The sequence below is a fragment of the Engystomops pustulosus genome, chromosome 2 (assembly GCF_040894005.1).
Source record: "Engystomops pustulosus chromosome 2, aEngPut4.maternal, whole genome shotgun sequence".
In the NCBI taxonomy this organism is placed as follows: Eukaryota; Metazoa; Chordata; class Amphibia; order Anura; family Leptodactylidae; genus Engystomops; species Engystomops pustulosus.
Genome location: NC_092412.1, coordinates 63649880 through 63656602, shown reverse-complemented (window position 1 = coordinate 63656602; position 6723 = coordinate 63649880).

Sequence of the window (6723 nt, the reverse complement as noted above, 5' to 3'; positions counted from 1 at the left end):
AGATGTAGCATCTGTCCTAAATACTTTCTCAACCTTAATGATTCACTAGTAGTGCTGTGTGAACCCCAAATTTAGGTTGTGGCTGTGATTCTCCAGGCAGGGCATGTGACCCCGCTGTAGAAGAGGGAGGGTCAATCAGGTATAATTCATAATTGTCCTTTTCAGGGCAGTCTGAAGAATTGCATGTTTATACTGATTGGCAGATCCAGTGATAGTACTACGGTAATTTCATATCCTCCTACAGAACTACTGTGCTGTGTCAGTGTTAGGCCCCTTTCACACTTGCCCCTTTTTCACGCACGTTTTCTGTGCGTGCTTTTGACGCGCAGAACTTGCATTACACTCTGACCCATTGTAACCAATGGGTCTTTTCAGACTTGCATTTTTCTTCACGCACATACGCGCGTTTTTTTTAACGCGCGTTTAAATCTCGACATGCTCTACTTTTGCAAGTCACGCGCCTGAAAAACGCACCATACAAGTCTATGGAGATGCATCAAAAACGCATTGCACTCGGAGACACACGCAAGTGCAATGCAAGTGCAGTTTTTCACGCATCAATTGCCATAGAAAAGATAGAGCTCAGTCCTGAGTCCATTTCACGCGCATTTTCTGCGCGTGAAAAACGCATTGAAATTGCATCAAAAACGCGCATGAAAAACTGAGACACTGAACAAACTCTGACTGAAAACTGATTGCACTCTGATGCAAAATGTGCAATTTTTTACTGACCAAACCCTGATCGCACCCTGATCAGACTCTGACGTGATCTGCAGTGTGGAAGGGGCCTTAGTACTAATTTCATCTATATGCTCATAGTGCTACAGTTTCGTGACTGTACCTGCATTTCATTAGTGCAGTGACAGTATCTGCATTTCATTTGTAAAAATGTAAACATTTTATCTGCAAAGTCAGCCAGTGTCACCACTGTTGAGGGAGAAGGCTGGCTCTTCTTCTCTAAGTGACCAACTTCACAACAGTAGAAATTACTAAATATTAAGTAAAATAAACGCAACCTAAACTGATCAGTCAGATTGCTTATATATTATATAAAAAAAACTGGTTAGGAAGGGGTAAACAAGCTGTTGTAGATGGAGGGTGGTAGAGGCCATCATGGCTCTAAGGCAGGGGTCGGGAACCTATGGCTCGCGAGCCAGATGTGGCTCTTTTGATGGCCGCATCTGGCTCGCGGCCCTAGCCGCATCCATAGATCGCATTCAAATGTACTCATTTAAAAAAGCCCCGAGTGTATATATAAGCTTGGGGCTTCTCTCCTCCCTCAGTCCTGGCAGACACTTACGCCCAAGGATGGTCATGTGACCGGAGCCAGTAATTGTGTACATACCGTTGTTGCTCCGGTCACATGACCACGAGGTCTGCCGGGATTGAGCCTCGCGCTGCTGGAGCTGTCCCTCACCCTCTTCTGCAGCAGCAGCCGACTGTGTGAGGAGGGGGGAGGGGCTGAAGCTCATGTCTGCCGGGATCCAGCTCAGAGAGCAGACACTGAGCTTCCTATGCAGCCTCTGTACAGACCCCTGCACTGATATCCTGGGGGATTTGGGATCTATTCTGAAGATGTAAGTGTGTAGAAGTAACTGTCAGTGTGTATTGTGCTGTGTGTGTGTGCAGTGTGGTGTGTGTGACATGTATTGTACTGTGTGTGTGTGCAGTGTGGTGTGTGTGACATGTATTGTACTGTGTGTGTGTGCAGTGTCAGTGTGTGACATGTATTGTACTATGTGTGTGTGCAGTGTCAGTGTGTGACATGTATTGTACTATGTGTGTGTGCAGTGTCAGTGTGTGACATGTATTGTACTGTGTGTGTGTGCAGTGTGGTGTGTGTGTGACATGTATTGTACTGTGTGTGTGTGCAGTGTCAGTGTGTGACATGTATTGTACTATGTGTGTGTGCAGTGTCAGTGTGTGACATGTATTGTACTGTGTGTATATGTGTGTGCGGTGTGTGACATGTATTGTACTGTGTGTTTATGTGTGTGCGGTGTGTGACATGTATTGTACTGTGTGTGTGTGCAGTGTGGTGTGTGACATGTATTGTACTGTGTGTTTGTGTGTGCGGTGTGTGACATGTATTGTACTGTGTGTGTGTGCGGTGTGTGACATGTATTGTACTGTGTGTGTGTGCAGTGTGGTGTGTGACATGTATTGTACTGTGTGTGTGTGCAGTGTGGTGTGTGACATGTATTGTACTGTGTGTGTGTGCAGTGTGGTGTGTGACATGTATTGTACTGTGTGTGTGTGCAGTGTGGTGTGTGTGACATGTATTGTACTGTGTGTATATGTGTGTGCGGTGTGTGACATGTATTGTACTGTGTGTGTGTGCAGTGTGGTGTGTGACATGTATTGTACTGTGTGTGTGTGCAGTGTGGTGTGTGACATGTATTGTACTGTGTGTGTGTGCAGTGTGGTGTGTGTGACATGTATTGTACTGTGTGTGTGTGCAGTGTGGTGTGTGTGACATGTATTGTACTGTGTGTGTGTGTGTGCAGTGTGGTGTGTGTGACATTTATTGTACTGTGTGTGTGTGTGTGCAGTGTGGTGTGTGTGACATGTATTGTACTGTGTGTGTGTGTGTGTGTGCAGTGTGGTGTGTGTGACATGTATTGTACTGTGTGTGTGTGTGTGTGCAGTGTGGTGTGTGTGACATGTATTGTACTGTGTGTGTGTGTGTGCAGTGTGGTGTGTGTGACATGTATTGTACTGTGTGTGTGTGTGTGCAGTGTGGTGTGTGTGACATGTATTGTACTGTGTGTGTGTGTGTGCAGTGTGGTGTGTGTGACATGTATTGTACTGTGTGTGTGTGCAGTGTGGTGTGTGTGACATGTATTGTACTGTGTGTTTATGTGTGTGCAGTGTGGTGTGTGTGACATGTATTGTACTGTGTGTTTATGTGTGTGCAGTGTGGTGTGTGTGACATGTATTGTACTGTGTGTGTGTGCAGTGTGGTGTGTGTGACATGTATGGTACTGTGTGTGTGTGCAGTGTGGTGTGTGTGACATGTATTGTACTGTGTGTTTATGTGTGTGCAGTGTGGTGTGTGTGACATGTATTGTACTGTGTGTGTGTGTGTGTGTGTGCAGTGTGGTGTGTGACATGTATTGTACTGTGTGTTTATGTGTGTGCGGTGTGTGACATGTATTGTACTGTGTGTATATGTGTGTGCGGTGTGTGACATGTATTGTACTGTGTGTTTATGTGTGTGCGGTGTGTGACATGTATTGTACTGTGTGTGTGCAGTGTGGTGTGTGACATGTATTGTACTGTGTGTTTATGTGTGTGCGGTGTGTGACATGTATTGTACTGTGTGTGTGTGCAGTGTGGTGTGTGACATGTATTGTACTGTGTGTTTATGTGTGTGCGGTGTGTGACATGTATTGTACTGTGTGTTTATGTGTGTGCGGTGTGTGACATGTATTGTACTGTGTGTTTATGTGTGTGCGGTGTGTGACATGTATTGTACTGTGTGTTTATGTGTGTGCGGTGTGTGACATGTATTGTACTGTGTGTTTATGTGTGTGCGGTGTGTGACATGTATTGTACTGTGTGTTTATGTGTGTGCGGTGTGTGACATGTATTGTACTGTGTGTTTATGTGTGTGCGGTGTGTGACATGTATTGTACTGTGTGTTTATGTGTGTGCGGTGTGTGACATGTATTGTACTGTGTGTTTATGTGTGTGCGGTGTGTGACATGTATTGTACTGTGTGTTTATGTGTGTGCGGTGTGTGACATGTATTGTACTGTGTGTTTATGTGTGTGCGGTGTGTGACATGTATTGTACTGTGTGTTTATGTGTGTGCGGTGTGTGACATGTATTGTACTGTGTGTTTATGTGTGTGCGGTGTGTGACATGTATTGTACTGTGTGTTTATGTGTGTGCGGTGTGTGACATGTATTGTACTGTGTGTTTATGTGTGTGCGGTGTGTGACATGTATTGTACTGTGTGTTTATGTGTGTGCGGTGTGTGACATGTATTGTACTGTGTGTTTATGTGTGTGCGGTGTGTGACATGTATTGTACTGTGTGTTTATGTGTGTGCGGTGTGTGACATGTATTGTACTGTGTGTTTATGTGTGTGCAGTGTCAGTGTGTCACATGTATTGTGCTGTGTGTTTATGTGTGTGCGGTGTGTGACATGTATTGTACTGTGTGTTTATGTGTGTGCGGTGTGTGACATGTATTGTACTGTGTGTTTATGTGTGTGCAGTGTCAGTGTGTCACATGTATTGTGCTGTGTGTTTATGTGTGTGCGGTGTGTGACATGTATTGTACTGTGTGTTTATGTGTGTGCGGTGTGTGACATGTATTGTACTGTGTGTTTATGTGTGTGCAGTGTCAGTGTGTCACATGTATTGTACTGTGTGTTTATGTGTGTGCAGTATTAGGCCACATGCACATGTGAATTTTGCAGTGGGGTGATAACATCTGATAACAGTGGGGTGAATGGTACTTATCTCGCCAATGTCCATCGTAAGTGACTGTGTGGGATGCAAAGACGACAGGTCTTACTCCTGCCGTCTTTGCATGTATGAGGAGGTTCTGCAGCAGCTGAGGCTTGTGCGTAACAGTGTTCCTCCCTGCTGTGCTAAGCCACCACTGGACAAAAACAATGGTAATTCCCTGTAAAATAAAAACTAGATAATTTACATTGGAGCTTGTGATGCTTGACAACTCTTCCAGGACTCTGGCTTCCTCTTTTTAATGGACTGGATCTGGCTTCTTCCCACCTGATGAGAGATGCCAGCTTTCAGGCGTGCGCAGAAGAAGGAAGAGTGCTGGACGAGATGTCATGCATCACAAGCGCGAATGTAAATTATCTATTTTTTATTTTAAAGGGAATTACAATTGTTTCGGTCCAGTGGAAGCTTAGTACAGCAGGGAGGAACTCCTAGTTGTCCTAATGATTGCTGGAGCGATTGTTCTGTCAGTGACCCTTTAAACATATTGTACGGCTCTCGCAGAATTATATTTATAAATATTTGGCGCTTATGGCTCTCTCAGCCAAAAAGGTTCCTGACCCCTGCTCTAAGGTAACCTCTTTGCATTCTTTTCAGCATGAGGTGGATCACTTCTGTATCTGTTAGCTTGAGGCATCAACCTAGGTCTCGGGAGCTAAAGCCTCCACATTGGGGGTCATTTACTAAGGGCCCGATTCGCGTTTTCTCGACGTGTTACCCAAATATTTCTGATTTGCGCCGATTGTACCTGAATTGCCCCGGGATTTAGGCGCACGCGATCGGATTGTGCTGTATTGGAGCCGGCATGCGCGTGACGGAAATCGGGGGCGTGGACGACGACGTATTCGGAAAAACCGCCGCATTTAAAAACCGAAAATGTGTCGCTTGGGAAGCGCTTACCCTCACCTGGTCCAGCTCGGTGTATCCGGCGCGTTCAGATGATTTTCAGCGCAGCAGCGCCACCTGGTGGACGGCGGAGAAACTACCTTCATAAATCCCGTCTGGACCCAAATCCTGTGCAGAGAACGCGCCGCTGGATCGCGAATGGGCCGGGTAAGTAAATGTGCCCCACTATCTTGAATAGCAGATTTAGTCTAAAAAGGAACTCTCTGAATGGCTCTGGACATCACTGAAATCATCAACCAAAGCAGCAGAAAGAGCTTCATGTGTTTCCATTTTTTGGTGTCTCCTCCATTGCTGGTCATGTTTTCTTTTCAGGTGCCTGGTCATCTACTGGTGCTTGGATTGTTTCTTGCTTCAGGGACTGGCGGCATAACATATAAGTGACACTTGAAATGTCTTCTGCACATTACTTGAAAAATGCCATGTCATGTGGATCCTCTGGGCCAGTCTTTGTGTGCACAGTCCCTGAGCATGGTCGGCAGTAACTGGTGACGTTGTGGCTATGGGCTGCCCAGAGTAATCACAGTAACAATATATACTATTACATGTCTATACATAGAGTTTAATGAGGCCATCCTTTTAGTGAGTGTATATGTACAAAAGTACTTGGTCTGTGGAAACAAACCCATTTGCAGGTCAGATCCCAAAGACCTAGCACAGTGCAGAAATATGATGCAAGGACTCCCATCTAGTGCACTGTGCTTGGTCCATTGGATTCAACCTGCACATGGTTCAGTGCTATAGGAGCACAGCACACATATTACCTAATCTTCACATTGTAGTGGCCGAATTCTGTCTGCATCATGTCAGGAGACCCAGCTTTCAGGGTGTGGTCACACGTTGCAGTTAAAACTTCGGTTTTAGGTGCAGTTTTGTCAATTTCAAAGGTGAAAGACATGAACTGAATGGGTGAATTTGATTTTGAAGGAGAAAGCTGTTCCATAATTGTCATTCACCTGCTCATTTGATGTGTTTCACTTGTTAAAATATGTAATATCACCTAAAACCACCCCAAAACTAATTGCGATGCAGTTTTAACTGCAACGTGTGACCACACCCTCAGAACTCGGCTGCTCTTTCCTGCTGTAGTGAGCACTGACAATGCTATTGCTATATACATAAGTTAGCCATGAAGTTTAGCCTCTTTGTGTGGTTGCCTAAATAATTGCAGATCATGAAGATTAACTTTCACATTTGTAGCTTTTTAATATCACCCGGTCATTCCTGACATCATTCTATTATCATTTTTTTGTATATAATTTTATGTGGATATTGCAATGAGGTTACTTATGGATTTCTTTCCTAATTTTTTTGTCTGGCTAAAGAAATGTTTGGGCTACCCACC